This window comes from Crocodylus siamensis, chromosome 5 (assembly GCF_052110815.1).
Source record: "Crocodylus siamensis isolate JL-2025a chromosome 5, ASM5211081v1, whole genome shotgun sequence".
Classification (NCBI taxonomy): Eukaryota; Metazoa; Chordata; order Crocodylia; family Crocodylidae; genus Crocodylus; species Crocodylus siamensis.
Window position 1 is genome coordinate 136987527 of NC_143399.1, and position 17612 is coordinate 137005138.

The following is a 17612-nucleotide window of genomic DNA, read 5'->3' on the forward strand; positions in this document are numbered from 1 at the left end:
TAATGCACAATACACCACTGATACGTGCAAACGCCAACACCATTAAAGCAGTGCAACAGCATTTAACCTGCTTCAAAGTGTTATTCACACATGCCCCTTGTTTCATTTACACGCTCCCAGAGTCTGCAGGTTTAGGTTCCTGTCTACCACAGCCAATTTGCTGTCCCAGGATTTTGCTGAGAGAAAGATGTTCTCCCCAAAGCATGTACCACGACTAACCTGAGGACTTCAGGCCTGGAATCCTAGGGCAACATCTTAGCCACCCACCTCCATGGCTTCGCTGTCCAGGATAGGTGTTACTTTCACACGGCCATCCCCGATTCACTTCTATAGTTTCCTTTTATGCATTAAACTATGCATTGATTCCTCACTAAAGGGACTGTCTTCATTTTGCACATCCTCTTCATTCCCATGCAGTTTGATTCCTGCATATGTCAAAGCTCATGCCTAAATGGGGAAACATGAAGAGGCCTGTAATGTATGCTGTTGTTATGCTTACGTAGTTCTAACAAGGGTGGAGGGAAGAAATGTTAGTCTGAGATCCCAAAATATTTTCGTACATCTTTAAAAAAAAAAAATCACAGCTGATAAAAGTTAAAGTTGGAGGATTCTGAGGAACGAACATGAGTAGTGAACCCAGCACGTGGTATTGCATGCCTTTGTGATGCCACTCAAAACTGGCTGTCAAAATTCCCCATCAAGGAACATTGTAGCTTAGTAATTATGCGCATCTATTAACTTGGCATCCATTCTCTCTCAAAAACGCTTTGTGACAATATCTCTTCAAAGAAGCACATATCTATCTTGGTGTCTGCTAGATGGCCACAACACACCTCCCCAAGGGAGATCCCTGTGATAACACTATATTAAAGACAGGGTTTGGGATTTTTTTTTTAAACCTCTATCACATAAGCCAGTGCATAAGCAAAGATGCCTATTATAATTTTACAGACAATGTTAACAAAAGCTGCTTGCACAAAAGAAAATTAAATGTTAACATTTCAGGAAGCTGTGATGATGATGGGGGTTCTATTGTCATTTCTGCTGAAAAATTGCTATTCGTACAAATAGCGTGAGCTTCACTCCTCTCCTGGACGTTCCGTTTGTACATTTTGGTGTGTTTTGTCAGATGTGTCCCTGGATGCTGATTAAAATGAAATACCAAGCAATTTTCATCTTTAGAATACTTCTACTTGTTTGTATCCAGCAGATTAGTGTGGTGATAAATATCAGTTTAGGGGCACAAAAACACTATGTAAAAGAATCCAAAGTACAAGGCTTTAAAAAAATGCTTCATTGTTTTTGTATTGCTTAGTTTCCCTTGATTATATTTCTGTCCACTAATGGTAAACGAGTTTTACAAAGAATCGAGAGCAAAATTGGAGACAGAGGATAATATAACCCTTTATTGTTAATTATGCTGAAAGCACAAAACATGACTCCTTCCAAGTCTTGTCTTCCAGACACTAGATTGCTTAGCATTTTGAATGACTACAGTTAGGCACTCGCATCCTGTTTTGGATTAAGGCTCCAGCCTATTGTTTGTGGTACAACTGAGCCTGTGTGACCCTCTGTCAATCCACAGTTTTAAGAGTAGATCTCTGAATTATTTGAGTAAGTTTTTCCACAGGCCTGGTTACAAAAACTCCTTCTACTTTAAAGAAGAAAAAGATCTTAGCATGCAGGTTGCTTTGCAAACTTTGCAATGCAAAGGAAATACCTTGCATATTTTTCCTTAGGATTTTTTTTTTTTAAGATAAGACTACAAAGATTACATTCCATTATTCCTCTAATGTTGGTCATGGCTTGTGTCTGGATTCACCAGAACTGAAAAACTGCTAATGGTTGACTTGCCTGCCCTGAGAAACCTGTGTCTTTTAATGCTCCATAGAGACGTTCTTGGGGGCTTTGGAAAGGTAGTAGAAGGAGTTTTTGTTTTGTGTTTTTTTAACCTTTAGAAGTTACCTAACAAGTGACATAGTCCTAGCTGATATCTATCAGCTGTTGTAACGGATAGCACACCCATTGCTTTTCTGCTTCCCTCCACCCCCATAAGGCTCTTCTGCCCCAAAAACGTTGAAAGCGAATGTTGTGCATTGTTGTACCTAAGCAACCAGTTTACATATATTTAAGTGTATGCTTTGTTTTCTAGCTCAGGATAGTAACTGACTGATATACCAGGCTGGAGGCAGGACTGATACAGGCTTTGCTCCAATGCTGCCAGTGAGGCTCATTGCTGTAACAACCCTGTTTTTGCAGCCCTACCAGTTCTAGGACCTGATACTGCAAAGTGCTGAATGTGCTGAATGCCCTCCTCTTCTGTGCATGTCTGTGGGAGAGAAGAAGGTTGCTGTTTCTCAGAAAAGCAGCTAGACATCTTGAAATACCAGGTTTCTTAATGATCAAAAACTGTCATTTATATGATGGCTTTGTGGTGCTGCAGAGAAACATCCAGTAGTGACCTGCTGGAGATGACTAAACTCATGCACATGGGCACTTATAAGTTATTAAAACTGCATAGTAATCCAAAGGATTTGAACTCTGGTCTCTAGAGGTAGAAGGCTAATGCAGTTGCTCACTGTGCGACTTTGTTGCCTGTTGTAAATTATGAATTATATCATTTTGGCTGGTAGTGTGATTTGGCTCTTACTCCTTAGAAATCCCTTTTATTCCTGTTTACCCCCCTCCGAAAGCTCAGTATATATAGTGCTTTGTTCTGTGCTTGTCAATTCATTGCCCTCTGTTGCCATCACAGAATTAGAAAGAAAATACTGTGCAGTTAGCATTGAGTCATAGCTTATTTCACTCATGTGAAAGCTCCTACTTTGTGGCCCACTCCTTTCTCTCACCTTCAGGTCTTTCACACAAAGCCCACAGCTTTAAACACCATCTTTAGTTCATCTAATTCTACCTTCGTTTGATTAGCTATAGCGAGACACAAAATTTATTAACATGATAGAAAACAGGTCTGTGACTTGTCTGGTAACTCTGTGATGGATGAGAGTGGGATCTGTGTGTGATATTCAGCTAAGGGAGGGAGGAACTACCATTAATATTGTTTTCAGTTTATTAGGCCAGGGGGGTGGGGAGAACAGATCACTTCTCAACGCTCAGTGTGTGGAACAATTATTAATTACAGTCTGAGGAATGGCTGGTGTTTGCATTTGCCTGCCAGACTTCAGAAAAATGTGCATTATATAAAAGGATATGGAAGGCCCAGTAAAAGAGTAAAAGGTTAGTAATAAGTATACTGGTATTTAATAAAATAAGACCCTTATCCTGCTCCCCCAACAAAACCTTCATTCAGAACTTCAATGGACATTTTTTAGAAATGGGTTGAGCTCCCTTCCCCATATAGATCTGTGCTTCTCTGCCCTGCAGGTTCCAGCCAGAAATTTTCAAAACACCATAGCTTTTAGTGAGCTTTTGAGCTTAATGTACCAGCTATACAATATTTGGAGTATCATCAAGACACCAGGGTGTGCCAGATATTTTAAGTTTTACCATTCAAGTCTGATCCCAGACCAAAGATGTAAACCAATGTCTATGTCTCCAGCACTGGGACTCAGTGTGTTTTTTCTTTTCAGTTGAATATTTTCTATATACATCTTTTAAGTCAGCTTAGCTTTTAAGTGCTTGGGGTAGGAACAGTCTCTTTCCTCGACCCTGTCAAGCATTGATCATTCAAACAGCATTTTGCTTTTAGCAATTAAGATTTGGAAAGGAAAGGTGTTATTCCCCGCATCAGAAGGAGATGGCAGGCAAAGATCATTTCCAGGTTTTGTTTTCGTTTTTTTGAACCATGGACATTCAAAATATGAAATAGGAAGCAAAACTAGAAAAAAGGAACGTAACTCCATTTCTTCAGTAGATTGAAGAAGGTGCATGTGATGCCATGCTAGAAATGGCAAAGATTATGTTTAATATGCTACACCTTTAAATTTTAAACAAAGCTTCTTATTGTAGAGCTCATGAACCAGAAAGAGCATAGGGCAGAGATGAGATATTCTGGACCCTTGGAACAATACAGGTGTTTGCTTAATGAGAGCTGCCTGTGGGAGTAGTAGAAGGTGCTTGTACATCTGTGACAGTCTTGCATGCGGCTGGGAAGTGTGTTCATACTTGACAGTTTCTGATTGAATTGATTCCAGTTTATCTGTTATAAGGCATCGGTCATGTTACTCTAGTATATAATCTGTAAACGGTTGTTAGTTACATTGGCTCTCTCCCCTCCCCCACCTTTCCATGACCATCCGCCATCCCCCCCCTTCCACCCCCAAATCAGCGGAGGACTGGAGTGCGAGAGAGACAGCTGACACACCTCTGCAAGAATGCTAAGGCGTCTTCACGACGGCTGCACAAAGACTTGCACTATTTTCTTCACATGATATATGAGAAAGATTTAAAGGTATTTATTGGCTCAAAGTGACCCATCTCTCTGAGCTGCTGAGGTGGGGGGGAAGTAGGGAAGAAAGAGCCATAGACCAGACTCCTTAATGATATTCTAGAACAGTCTGTCATTTCAGTTTATGTGCCTGCATCGACAGCCTAGGGACAGCGCCACTGTAGTCTGATTGTATGCGGCTGCAAGGAGCCTGCTGCATAGGGAGCTGATTAATAGATGCAGAAAGATTCAGACCAGTGATTTGTCACTTGATTTTGCTAGTAATTTCTCTAAACAATGAACAGGCAATCTTGTAATGGGCCATAGATTTCTAAGATGAAAGCCAAATGAAAGGCAACTCGTTACAGGGGGCGGGGGGGTGTATGTATGTGTTTGCGTGCATGCATGTGTTCGTGCATGCACATGCATGTGTAACTGTTCTCTGACAGACTGTAAAATGGAGGTGGCAGGATTCAATTATTCATTATATGGATATAAAGAGAGATGTGATTAGAAAATATTAGGAAACTATATTAAAATGTTTTATATATAAATTTTTTTAAATATTTTTCTAATTTTTAGGGGGGATAGAGAAAGTAGCCTTGCTGAACAGAGGTACAGAAAGGGGCATCTAAGTGGCTTATTCATGTTAATAGTTTATTTCTTTAAAATCTTTTATTCTTCCAAGCTTAACAAGTGTTGAATAGGTTTTTTAAAATATTTTTGAAAGTTTAAAAAATGAAAGAAAAGTGAAACTGTGCGCCTATAATCATACTATTTTAGAGCCTTTTGCAAAGACCGAATGATAACCTATTGTAATTTTATTTTACAAAAGTCTGATATTATTGAACAGAAAAAAAATTGTTATCAAGATACTAAGGTGCACTGAGGCCTTGCTCATCTACATGCAAATGTTGGTAAAAATGGAAATTGTATAAGCCATAGTTAGAATTGTTTAAGCTGTTGGTTTACTACTGTGCTCTGTTGTTGTAAACTCAAGAGTAAGTTACCCAGGGTGTTCTCTGACAAGCAATATTCATTTCTTTTGAATACTACATGCTATCAATATTAGACCGGAAACTCCAGACCTGTAAAACAGGTTGTAGGAACAGAAAAAGTGGGTGAGCTCTGTAATGAATCTGTTGTCTTCCTCCTGCTGCTGCTTCTACTGCCATACAGAAGAAAAGAATCGGACTTCTCTCACTACTGTATGCAGTAAAATTCTTTGTAGTACTCTTTTAAATTCAGATATACAGTGTTACCCAAGATTAAATATGGTCTGTGTAACCAGCATATGTTTGGGTTAAACATGTCTATGGGACTGTTATACTATCATGGAAAACAGCAGGCTGCCACAATATAAATGTTAGAGAGCTCACCACACGTTGTGCAGTAAAACTGCTAGATCTAAAACAATAGTAGTGTTCAGATTGGATCCTAGTAATTTTTTAACACTACTTGCATTATTAAATGAATGTTCATTTGGTGTTCTGCATTTGATTCTGTCTGCTTGCTGGTTTGATTGCTTTTCGTCAGTAGAAAGTCAACTTCCTCTCTCAAGTCTATCCTTTATTACATGGAAGATTCACCAGTTCTTTTCCTTTTTCTTCCAGTTATTTTAAAATCAATTTTTCCTACCCCAAACTTTAGATGTTTCTATAATTGGTAGAGAAAAATCTGACCAATGAAAATATCCTTATACTGAAGAGTTATGATGTGATATATGAAGGGAAAAAAATTCTCATTGGCAAATTGGACAGAGTGTAAGCACAACGGAGTCGGACCAAGTTAAGCAAAGTTTTGTTGCTGGAACTTAGTGCTTCTTAGCAAGACGCAGTCAAGCATTTCCTACAGCTAAAGACATTTGCAAGATTAGAGTGTTTATGGTGTTTAGAGGCTCTTTTAGGGAAAGAGATTCAAACAAAACAAAACAATCCTTTGACCCTCTCCCTGAGGAGACTAAGACCTTTTTTCTATTGTTGCATCTAAAAAAATCCTGTATTAACTGTCAACATTTACTGCAAAAGAAAATTTCCAAGAGTGAATGTGCTCACTAAAAAAAACCATCTCACTGTGTGTGTGTATATATATATACATAGTATGTGCCGGCCTTTATTAAAGGATCAGCTGATTATTATTCTGATACCAGCTTTTATTTTCTTCTCCCACTCCCTCTCCCTCTGAAAGGCTGCATACAAATATAGTAATCGATTGAGAGGAGATGTTCTGCCTTTACGAGATTAATTACAAACATAGGGATGCTGTGTCGTCTAGCCTGTATGTATGATTGATCTTGTAGGAGGAAATGCAATAGGAAACTAATGCTTCCTTTTATCCAGTAAGCAAAGTTCAGAGATGTTTACATTCTGCTAGGTAAGCACAGCTGTCTAAAGACGCCAAGATGGATGGACTGTTCTGTCAGCACAAATTTACGCCAAGGTAACACACCAAGCTGTCTCTGTGGACCTCGCTCCAGCCACACGACTGTAGGGTCAGAATTGCTAATTTAGCAAATAGCTTAATTATTCCATATTTTAATTAGCAATAAGATGCGTGCAAAGCCGATACAGTGTAAGTGGCTGGTAAATGGTTTGTATTTGTTAATTATGATCAGGACTAAGAGGCAGAGAAAAAGGGATTGCTTATGCCATTTTCAAGCAGTCATTGCAATACAACATTTCGAAACATCCCATTTTCTTAAAATGGGCTTTTTGTGACACTAAGGAGCCATCCATTGTCTGTTATCTAAAATTAGGTTCATGCAGACTGAGGCTCTGGGAGCAGCTGCACAAGGTACAGTGCACAATTACATATGTGTGTGTGTGTAGATAGATAGATATGGATATCTATATCTAGATAGATAGATATGTATGTATATATCTATATAGCTACACCTATAAAATATATAAAGGATGGAAACATTAGTTTTGGATCAGGCTGGATGCAGACAGGCTCGCTTCATTTCTGGGTATATGGCAGTACTGCTATTAACTGTGCCAAAGGTGAAAGATCCAGCCAGAGACTCAGCCCACTTCTTCCCAGGATTTTAAGTGAGAGGCATCACTGTGTTGCACTCTGTTTAACACCTGTCACATCTGGGAAGGTCTTTTAAGTACATACGTAAATTGTTTATATTAACTTGGCAGAGCACAGAGCCTCCACTGAGGATCCACATTCTCAGGAGCAAAAACATAAGAAAAAAGGAGGGAGAGTGGAGCATGCGCTGTAATGGTTTAAGAAACATCCCTTACCTGAGAGATTTCAGGCATTCAGCTCTTTCTGCATGTTTGTGCAAACTCCTGGCACTGAGGGTAGGAAAGGATTCCATAGTATGTGCAACGCTATGTATATTGAGCTTAAAGGAGGAAAAAGGCTTTTCTCTCCATTCGAATAATTAGAATGATTAGTATGATAAATACCATTTGACCAGGATGGGGGAAATAGAGTTGCCTTTGATCATTCCTAGCTACCTAGGTGACATATGTTAGTTAAGATCAGAATTTTCCTATTCTTTTCTTCCCTCTTAAAGATATTGAATAGTCTGTGTTCTCGATACAGGAATTGACAAATGATATTGTATAATGGCTGTATTAGAGCAGCTGTAAGGATTGGGGTAGATTTTTTTTTTTCTTCTTTTTTTTTAACATACAAATCCTGTCTGATAAACATGGATTCATTTACTGTTCAGCAATCAGTTTACCAGGCTTGACAAAGGTTATTGCAAGAATTGATGTTCCTCTTCTAATAATTAATGTTAATGAGTCCACTAAACAGTAAACAAGACAACAAAGAACTGTTAATGAGACAGCCTTTACTCATTTGTTTAATCTTTTAGTAAGATAATGGGTGATAAATATATTGCTGTTCAGCCATATTCAAGCCCTTAATGTGTGGAGAGTGCTTTAAAAAAAGATTTGAACTGATTTTTTACATTTGCATTTAGTATATTCAGCTGACTGAGTAGGTGGGGCATCTGAAAGAGTTTGGAGACTTATATAATTAAGTGCCTTGACATTCTGTGTCTGAAGGACATTGGCAGATGTCCAAATACTATGTTCTGCTCTCAAACCATTTAATTGAAACCACATAAAAAAAAAAGATCTTGGCAAAAACCTTATGTGAGGGTTTTTTACTATTGGATTGACCAGACAGGGCAACAAAGCTGATAAAACAGGATTAGCAAAATTGTATTGTTGGATATTATATGCTGTGTGACATGTACTACAGCAAAGGAATTTGGCAGGATTAACCTGCAAGGGATAAAGATGTAACAGACAAGAGGGCTGAATTAATAGACTGCCGTGACCAAGCAGGAAAATATATTTGCATGGAATATTAACAACACTAACAAACTTTTGGCCAATGGAGATCCAGTTGCTATCCTTAGTCCTGCAGTTATCCAGTCTGCATAACGTATTTTATCACAAGTAACTTTAATGTTGAAAAACATGTAATGGTTTAGGGTTCAGGCTATCCATGATTTGGGGAGTTAAGCGGGGAGGGTGGGAGAGGAATTTCCTAAATCATGGACAGGTTTTCTACATTTATTACAAAGTGGGAAGAGACTCATACATCTTCTGCTAAAGACTAGGGGCATGTGTAGATGAAACGGGGGCCCCAAATTGAAGCGGTGGGTTTTAAAAAACACTGCTTCAATTTAGGGCTGATTAAACCCCCGTGTCATGCACACACCCCACTGACTTATGTGCCTCTCCGGCACGGAGGGGAGAGGGAGCTGCTGGTGGGCAGACCTGTCCCTGGGCTGCAGAATGGGGATTGTGGGGGCAGGGCTGGAACTTCCTTCTGTGGCAACTGCAGGCCTCCCCCAGGCGGTACCTGCCTGCAGGCACCCAGCTCAGGTGGTCCTGGGGGGGCACCACAGCCACAGAGGGAAGCACTGGGTCCCCGCACAGCTCAGGCAGGCAGGCTGGCTTCAGAGGGGGGTGGGGGTAGGAGATGAGATCAGGCTCACCACTTTTCTTGGATGGAGCTGCTTTCCTGGGCTGCTGCTAGGCTGCCTGCAGGGCTTCCTGCAGAGCTGTAGAGCTGCACAGAGCCCGGTGCTTCACCCTGTGCCTACAGGGGCAGCAAACTAAAACTCCTTTGAGGAGTGCCCCAAGTCATTTAAAGCGGATTACACCGCCAAATTTCCTACAGCAGCTGGAATTAATGCACAATACACTGCTGAGGTGTGCAAACAGTGACACCATTAAAGCAGTGCAAAAACATTTAGCCCACTTTAAAGTGTCATGCACACACACCTCTTGTTTCATCTACACATGGCCAATCCCCCTCTCATTAAGACCTGTGTAAATCCAGAGTAACTCTGCTGTCTTCACAGTGTTTTTCTGCTGAGCTACTGCAATAAAGGCCAGATGCATACTTTGAATGGTGTAAGCTCAGCAAAAATGGTGTAAGCTCAGCTATGTAGTACATGCTATTTGTACATTTAAATATACCTAAATCTGTTGTGATCATAATTTTATTTAAATTTTAAAAGAATACAGTGCTGAGGATGGGGAGAGTCAAAGCCATAACTCCCAGCAGTAAAGATCTGAATAAATTCAGAGGAAGGTGGGAAGAGAAAAAAATAGGAAGATTTAGGATTTGACTAGTGAGGGGATAAAGAGCTAAGAATATTACACCCCTTCTCACATGCCTTAGGTAAAGGGAAAGTGTTAGACTAAGTGCAATTCATTTCTCCATAGTAGGATACAGTACTTATTTCTCTACAAAAAGGACTTGTTCCAGAGAGCAAAAACATGTACAATAGGCTGATTTAGAAAAAAAAAATGTAATATACTTAGTGCAAATTTTATGAGTGGTTTCAGGAGAATATAAACAACCTTGAAAAGGTACACATAGCATTTGTATTTCTTTTCCCACCTGCAATAACAGCAAGAGACTTTAGTTCTCCCAAGGAACAGAGAACATACAAAAAGTCTTTGGCATTATTCTGCGTATGACACAATGTGCTTCATCAGTTGGGTTCTGCTGAATGCCACAACACGCAGTGAAAAATCTCTCCAGGAAAACTATTCACCTTCTTCCAGTGCCATCATGTCACTTATTGATCACCTGTTAATCAATACAACCTGAAATATGAATTCTGCTTTCAGGCCCTATTTTGGGTGAGTGAAGCTTGAATATAGATATTAGTAAACTATAAATACTTTGGGGGGTTTTCCCCAATGTGGCCTAATCTATTAAATTCTAGAAAATTGCCTTTAAATAAAAGTTTTGTTAATATAGCATGAGATTTCTCACTTGTACACACATTCAGATTTCCTATAGCAACTACGCCATATAATTTGTCTCTTTGGAGTATTCTGCCATCTTTTATTTGGTAATAGGTTTACTGCTTAGGAACAAAATTTGTGTTGGAGAAGACTGAGCGATTTTGTGGTGTTTCCTTTGTAATTAAAATATGGAGATCTATTCTCTTCATGGAAGAAGCGTTTTGCCACCCACTTGAAAAATTTCAGGAGGTCTGCTAGCAATTAGCATTGTTCATTGTAGCTGTGTTGGTCTAAGGACACAGACAGACAAGGTTCTTTGGGCAGATGTGATATCTTTTATTAAACCAACCAAATAGTTGGAAAAATTGTTCTTTGCACACTCAAGTCAAGAATTACAATTGGTGCCCCCAGAAGAATAGTTTACGCTCTCAGGTCGTCATGCCAATAATAGCATACATATGAACTGCTGAGCAGCACTGGCCACAGAAAAGCCCCATCACAAACCTGTCTGAGTAGATGCAGTTGCCAAGAGAACTTCTTTTCAGATAACAGGTATTGTAGGGATCACTTGGGCTAGGGAGACATTACACATAAACCAGTTTAAGTGATCAGAAACTGATTTAAACCTGTAACAGAAGAGATGTTCAGTGTACATAAACCAGTTTGAAAATGGCTGAAACCTGTTTGGGATAAACCTGGTTGAATGTAGTATCAGACTTAACTGATTTGGGTCAAACCGGTTTATGCAATGTCTGTCCCAGACCCCTTGTTGTTTTAAGATAAACCAGACTCTCCCATAGATTCATAGATTCATAGATGTAGGGTCAGAAGGGACCTTGTAGATCTTTTAGTCTGACCCCCTGCCTGGGCAGGAGAAAAACTGGGCTCAAATGACCCCAGCTAGGTAAACAGCAAGCCTCCTCTTAAAGACCCCCAAGATAAGAGCCAGCAACACTTCCCTTGTAAGTTGGTGCCAGATCCTAGCCACCCTGACTGTGAAGTAGTGCCTTCTAATGTCTAGTCTAAACGTACTCTTTAATGACTTATGGCTGTTATTCCATGTTACTCCAGGAGGTGCTCGGGGGAACAAGGTCTTTCTCAATTCCCGGTGGTCCCCCACCTAGTAAGTTTACAGACAGGCACCAGGTCACCACTCAGTCTTCTCTTGCAAAGGCTGAACGGGTTAAGGTCCCATAGCCTCTCCTCAAAGGGTCTGCCCTGCTGTCCCTGGATCATGCGAATGGCCCTCCTTTGGACCCTCTCAATGCTGTCCACATCCCTCCTGAAGTACAGTGCCTAGAACTGGACGCAGTACTCCAACTGCAGCCTGACCAGTGTTGCACGGAGGAGGAGGATCACCTCCTTGGTTGTGATGCATCTGTGGATGTACAACCAAGTATGGTTAGCCCTATTGACCGTGTTCTTGCATTGTCGGCCCATGTCCATCCTGGAGTCAGCAATGACTCCAAGGTCTCTTTCTGCCACTGTGCTTTCGAGAAGGGAGTTCCCCAGCCTATAGGTATGCTGCTGGTTCCTACTGCCCAAGTGCATCACCCTGCACTTGTCAGTATTGAATCCCATCCTGTTTTCATTTGCCCACCCCTGTAACCTGTCTAGGTCCCATTGTAATCTGTCCTTCCCTTCTGGTGTGCCCACCACCTCACCCCAAATCTTGGTGTCATATACGAATTTAAACAGGGTGCTTTTCACCTCATCGTCCAAGTCACTAATAAAGAAATCGAACAGTGTGGGCCCAGGGACCGAGCCCTGGGGGACTCCACAGCCCACTTCCCTCCAGGTCAAATATGACCCATCCACCACCACTCTGGGTGCAACCCCTCAGCCAATTTGCAATCGTCTGACTGTGTAGGCATCAGTGCCACAGTCACCTAACTTTTTAATGAGAATGGGGTGGGAGACAGTGTCAAAGGCCTTCCTGAAGTCCAGAAACACTACATCCACTGCAACTACATCCCCAACATCCTGGCATGTTCTCTGGGCTGGGTGGGGCTTTCTGCCCCACAGCAGAGCTTGCCCCCTCCCTTATGCTCCCTGGCCAGAGCTCCAGCAGAGATTTGCAGGCACAGAGCATCTACCTGGCTTCTCCCCACCAAGCAGGGATTATTCCCCCCACCCTCTGTCTTATACAGACACCTCAGCATTAGCTAGCAGACCACTTGCTAGCTACACTTCATGCTGTGGGAGAAGACCAAGGAAGACAGGCTTTTTGGAGCTAATCAACAGGTAGCTTAATGAGCTTCCTTGGAAAAGCTGTTTATGAAGAGCTCCATTAAGTTAATGGAGAAAGGTCTTGTTTTCTTAATGGGTTGATAAACACTGAGTTAGGGGTAATAAACATTCCTGGCTGGGCTGCTTTGGCGGGGGGGGGGGGGGAATAATAAGAGCATCCTGTGGGGAGCCTGGCCACGCCCTCCTCAGCTCAGCACTATAGATGGGATTGGAGGGCTGTTCTAGTGCCCCCACCCCCCCAGCTTCTATCCTGAGCCACTACAGGCATGTGCCTGCATTTCTGGAATGAAAAGGGAATGTTTATCCACCTTCAAATCAGTTCAGGCTTTGCAGGTTAGACTAACCTGCAAAGATTGAATCAATTCAGGCTCAGGCTTTTTGAATGTCAGTCTGTAGCCATAATGTCCAGTAGGGTTTTAACAAGATTTTGGCACTTCTGACACAGGGTTGAATGTGCTCATCAGCTTCTGCAGGTAAATATAGAACAGGGAGCAGGCAAGGGAAGAAGAACTGCATCCTGCTTTTCTCATTCTCTGCAACTCTCTCTGTGGAGGGCAGTATTTGGAGAAGGAGCAGAATTGTGGCGTAGTTGTACTGCTTGATGCTACACCAACATATACAGCTAAATCCTAGGAGTGAACCCAAAGAGGAACTAAAACTGCTTTATGTAGCATAAGAACGTAAGAGCTGCTATCCTAGATCATACCACAGGTTCATCTAGCCCAGTATTCTGTATCTCAGTGTCACAGAGCAGATGCTATGGGGAAGAGGATTTATGCAGAACTTGGCAAGACTCACTTGGCCCCTTATGATTTCCAGCATTTAGAGACTTAGGGAGTCCTAATTTTGAGGCTGCCTCCCTGTTATCATGTTTAACATACCCATTCCATAATACCCACCTTGGAGAAACATGCAGTCCTAAACATGCATCTCTAAAAGATGCTGGCTTGAAAAGAGTGAAAACTAATGGTAATGTAACTGTTGAAGCAGCCATGGTATTAGGAGAGATAAGCCCTAGAAGACTTTGTCCTGAGAGAGAAGACTCCCTCTGTGAACATTAAGCAGGCTGTTCTGGGTTACATCCCCTACCTGCTGCTTTCTGTCTGAGAGAAGAATAAAGGAAAGAAAAAACCTTGTCTCATGCAAACCACAACAAGCCAGCTTTACACAATTACCTGTGTTGTGCTACATTTAATTTATGTTTTAAAATAAGTATTAAAACATGAACATTGCATTAGTTTCTCATTTTTATTACAAAAATATTTCTTAACGTTTTATAATGTTTAAACAATCAGGCAGTGATTATAGAGCTAGCTGTATTAGATGATCTAACACTATTTCTTTGTTTTCCAGCTTGTAACAGTGAGGAGCACAGACAGACCACATGAGCAGCTTGGAAAGAGCATCCTGTTGAAGACGTGGTGTGGAGACCCAGCTGTGTCAGTCTGGATGGTACAGTGCTGCAGCTGGTGTTGTGAATCAGGCCGTCACCGATCAGAGAACGGCTACTTCACAACACCAGGGTTGCACCCTACCACAGTCAACTGGGAACCTGGAGAAAAGAAGATTTTCGATGCACAGACATCAGCAAATGTATCCTTAGGTGCTAACCTGAGGCCCAGATCCACAAGGGTATTTAGACACCTAACTTCCATTGGAATCAGTGGGATTTAGGTACCTAAATAGGGGATAGGCACTGAAGTACATTTTTTTTCGATCTGGCCATAAGTCCCTAAAGGTAGCCTGTCTTGCAGTGTAGGGTCTTTGTTCAGCAGGCATGTAAGAGCTACTGTAAGATGCACTGCCAATAAATTGTTATTTTAATATTAAGATATATGTTGTTCTTATTAAACCATTCAAAACATGAGGATAAATACCCCCAGCCCTGTTGTTCAGTATAAACTGTGGTAATTGTGGTCCTTGCTTATGAATTATCCCTAATTATAGGCACAGTTCCATCTAGTTATCTAACCAACTGTTTTCTGTAATTTTACTGTATTTACTGTGAAAGAAATCAAACTTTTTGGACAATGATAAAGCAATTTAAGGCATGATGTGAATGAATAAAAGCAGTACCATTTAATAACAGGATCATTGTCTAATTCAAGTACCATGTGGGGCTGACTGTTGTAGTCAAAGTAGAGAAAAACTTTTGAATTTCAAAAAACAAATAACAAGTTCATAAGTGAATGAAGAGCATACACAATCAAGCTAGTCTGTGAGTTGCCTTGTCACTAGAGAGCAATGTATTTGAAGTCATGGGACAGGTTATCACTGAGGCCCATATTTTTCCTACATGTTTTTCCTCTTACTATAAATTTAAATGCTGTTTCTTTAATCAGTTTGGAGCTCTGTTGTCAACCAATCTCTCAGACTCAAAAGGGAATTTTTATTGGTGATTGTTTTTTTCCTCTGTCCTTAGTAAGACTGGCCTCAAATCCTCCTATACTAAAGAAGCTTTTGACTTTTGGACATAAAATATTAAGGCATAAATTTGGAAAATTTAAAATTTAGAAAAAAAAGCAGGATTCTCAAAGTATTCTAAGCCCAGCGCATACGTGGTAATAAAATTGCCCAGATTCTCTGCTCGTTCCAATGAAGTCAGTGGAACTCGGTTTACAGAACTGGAGGCCTGGCTTTTACATGCTGCTTTGCGTGTCCTCTGTGAGGAAAAAAACAAGGGTTTTTTTTGCCTGTTTGTTTCTTTCTGAATGATGAAAAATCCTGAAAGGTTTCTCTCAAAAATATTGAGGGTAAGAAGAGTGGGGGTTTGCCTTTTTTCTTTGCATTAAACATTCAGACCTTCCCCATCCTGGGAAACACTTGTGATTTCAGTGCTATTGAAATTAGTTTTAATTACTCAGCCTTTTATGAATTCCTATCTAAAGTGTATGTCATTTGTTGTTCATGCCTGTTTAGCTCTAATGCCTAAAGAATGCACATTAAGATAGGTGTTTTTTAAAAAGCGTGGACAGTACTCCTGTCTTTTTCTTCCGAGGTATAAGAGCTCCAAAGAGTTTATTAGGAACTCCATTATTCTTCCACTAAATCCAGACTTGACATTGCTAGTATTTTAAAATGAAACATCAGGAGGAGGACAAATTTTGAAAACAAGCAAACTATCAAATACGTAGCAGGCTAGAAAGAATGAATCACCTCACATCACCTCCCTCCACCCCCACCAAAAAAAAAGATTCAAGGACACAACCATAAATTTTGAAAATCCTCTGTAGTTCACCTGAAATATTTCAAAAGCAATACAAGGGAAAAGTTTATTTTTCAGATCAGTATTTAAAATGACACATATTATGTTCTGAACACAATCTTAACTTGACATAATCAATTATATCATTACATATTGAATGCTTGTATTGCACAAGCAAAATAAAGCCAAAGAGTAAGTGAAGAAAAATAGAACAAACTAAGGTAGGAGTCTCAGAAGCAGTTGGTGCTGGCCTAACTCATCTTGTTGAAGCCAGTGAAGATATTACTTAGATAAAAACAGTGAGGCCAAAGCTGAGTGCTTCTGGAAATCCTGCCTTGGGTACGCTTCTGCCAGAAGAGTAAGAGTGGGGTTAGTACAGAAGCATAAATTACCAGGTCTGTGCTCTGGTGGCAACATTCGCTCGCTGCCTGCACCAGCAGCTGCTGTTCTCATGCCCCTTTCTAAGTGGGCACTGGAGGCTGGTGCCCCCCTTACACCACTGGGTTAGTAACATGGAGCCAACCAAATCCAGGAGGAATGGAATGTGGCCTGTGGAAATCAGGTCTCAGCTGTAAGTCAACAAGGGAGAGGGAGTGCAAAGATCCAAAGGCCTTAGGAAGGATGGACAAGTTGACATAGCCTAAAACCCTACAGTAACATCACCACTATTTCTCCCACAGCTCTGCTCCCTGCACCCCATAAATAAGCCCTGTTTTATAATCAGGCAACACTTGATATGAATGCAACCCACTTTGTCCTATTGACATAACCCCAAATTTCCATCCTGGCCAAATTTCTATAACCAAAGGCATTAAAATGATGACTCCAAGATATACAGTAAATTCATCCTTTACAATAGATCAGGGAACAAAAACTATGACAAAGCTAGTGCAAGAGCAGGTAGCAGCGTACACATTGACTAGATGAGGATTCATGAGAAACCAATCATTTATAACTTTACACCCAATTAAGGACAAAGCTAACCAGTATTCTCACTGTATATCATTGTGTAGTAATATGCTTGCTCCACACTTTGTCTGACATTACAGTGATTGTTTCATAGAACAAAATACTCAATTTTTTTCCGCATTTTTAAATCCCCTATAAAACACTGGTGCAACAATTCCCACAGCCAGCTCTTAATACACAGATTTAAACACCCTGGCATCTTCTGTTATGAACTGAAGCCCTGGCTAATCCATTTGATTCCTGTCTGTAAGCATTTATAAATTTTAAAATCAGGTAATACTAACATTCACTGAGAGATTAATATCCCTGTATTTCTCCAGATACGTTATGCAAATGGCTTCCATGATCCTTTTTTTTCAGTTCTTTGTATTAAAGAACTTATCAGGAGCATCATACTTCAGCTGTGACCTTTGGAGATTTAACTGTACCACATTTCCAACTTTGATCCGTCACACTTTTACCTAGGTTAGTGTGATTGCCTCAGAAATTATTATATACTATAATGGAGGGGGTTGCTACTGAAGAAAAATCAAACACTTAGCTTGTCACTGAAGAGCTGAAACAT

General features: G+C 40.6%; 1 long non-coding RNA gene across 1 annotated transcript in view; it reads left to right on the forward strand.

Annotated features, from left to right (window-relative positions):
* LOC149864654 (uncharacterized) overlaps positions 1-15725 on the forward strand; it is a 96859-nt gene extending 81134 nt beyond the window's left edge. Inside the window, exon 4 of the long non-coding RNA XR_016442584.1 lies at positions 14227-15725. This is a non-coding gene — a long non-coding RNA (uncharacterized LOC149864654). The remainder of the gene's footprint in view (positions 1-14226) is intronic.
* Positions 15726-17612: the final 1887 nt, after the last annotated feature.